Consider the following 1,746-nt stretch of genomic DNA (forward strand, 5'->3'; position numbering starts at 1 on the left):
TAGGTCAGGGCGGGGCAACAAACGCTGAGTCAGGAGCTCAGGCCCTCAGTCAGGGCTGAGCAACAATAGTAGGCCCCAAGCCTCAAAAGGCCTGGGACAGGGGGAGACTGCCACCCACGGGTTGGGTGGCAGGGGGGACACAGGCCCTCCCACTCCACTGCATCCCAGCCCGGGGCCCTAGCAGCGGCAGAAGACCCGATGCTGTCAGTGGGGATCCTGGCTGCAACACACTGGCATAGGCTCTGGCAGTGCTGCAGCCAGACTGGGGTCGGCTGCCCCCAGGCTACTTCCACACTCCCCCTCGGGGCCTACCTGGGTCCTGGTGTTGGCCTCTGGGGGATCCAGGACCATGGGTTCGTCAGGGCAGGGATTGATCGGCAGGCCCCGTGGCTCCTCCAGATAGCGGGCGCAGGACAGGCCCGGCCAGTCCTGGCGGCCGCCTTGGGCCGTGGGGTCTTCCCAGTCACGAACTAGACTGGAGATGTTTCAACTTTAAAGCGGGATGAAAACTTAGTCCCCGAATCCATAGAGAGTGCGACCTTGGCGTTTTAGAGCATACACCATGTCCATGGCAGTCACAGTCTTTCGCTTGGTATGTTCAGTGTAAGTGATAGCATCATGGATAACGTTCTCTAGAAACACTTTCAGTACTCCTCGGGTTTCTTCATAAATCAATCCAGAAATACGCTTTACACCACCACGGCGCGCCAAACGACGAATAGCCGGCTTCGTAATACCTTAAATGTTATCACGAAGCACCTTCCGATGGCGCTTAGCGCCCCCCTTTCCCAACCCCTTACCACCTTTGCCACGACCAGACATGATACTATGACCTTCGAAACGCTCTGCTTAGATAATCAGAATAAACAGGCTAGACTGGAGCCGTCTGGTCTCTCCAGTGGCTGGGGCCTGACTAAGCTGTGAGGGTGAGCTTTTATACTTCTGGGTCGCCACCTGATCCTCTGAGGGGTGGGCTCAGAGCTCCCTAGCTCCACCCACTCCAGCCTCCGGATGGGCTCTTCCCCCTCCGGAGCAGCGGGGAGCCACACCACCTCACTACAGGACTGTATGTACAGTAGAGTTGAGGTACCCTAAGGTAACATAGTAGAAAGCAAAGGTCCATATTGTCAGCACACCAGTGAATGCCCTGATGAAGCAAAAGCTTTTAGGCTGCTTTGCAAATTTTGTGAAACTTTCTCATGCTCCCTTGAGTCATGCTATGGTGCTAGGAGCTGTTTACAGAAAAGTTGGGCAGATGCTCCTTTTAAACTCCCTCTATAGTTAACCACTGAATGTCAAAACCATATTTAAAACTTGTCCAAAAGTTTTGGTTTTTCCAAGAGTTAGGAACAGAGATGGCCTGAGACACAGTTACAAGCCTAAATTATTTGGTCGAGTCTACAATGGAGGGGCAGAAACGACACAGGGTTTTTAATTACAAACATACTTGGGGGAATGGTGGATCCCTCAACCCTCTTTAAAATTCATGCTGTTACTTTCTTGAAACATTATTTTACCTTAGTTCAAACAGAGATTAAGTCTCTGCACTGGAAAATATGATGGAGGCACCACAGTTAAGGCTGCATTGGAATTCCGACTTAAAGCAGGAATGGAATCCTTCCAATACCATAGAACCTCAGAGTTACGAACACCTCGGGAATGGAGGTTGTTCTTAACTCTGAAATGTTTACAACTGAACATTGACTTAATACAGCTTTGAAACTTTACTATGCAGAAGAAAAATGC

The 1,746-nt window shown here is 51.0% G+C and overlaps 1 pseudogene; it reads right to left on the reverse strand.

Annotated features, from left to right (window-relative positions):
* Nucleotides 1-510: 510 nt before the first annotated feature.
* LOC117868174 lies at nucleotides 511-822 on the reverse strand (annotated as a pseudogene).
* Between the last annotated feature and the right edge of the window lie 924 nt (nucleotides 823-1,746).

This window comes from Trachemys scripta, chromosome 1 (assembly GCF_013100865.1).
Source record: "Trachemys scripta elegans isolate TJP31775 chromosome 1, CAS_Tse_1.0, whole genome shotgun sequence".
NCBI lineage: Eukaryota > Metazoa > Chordata > Testudines > Emydidae > Trachemys > Trachemys scripta.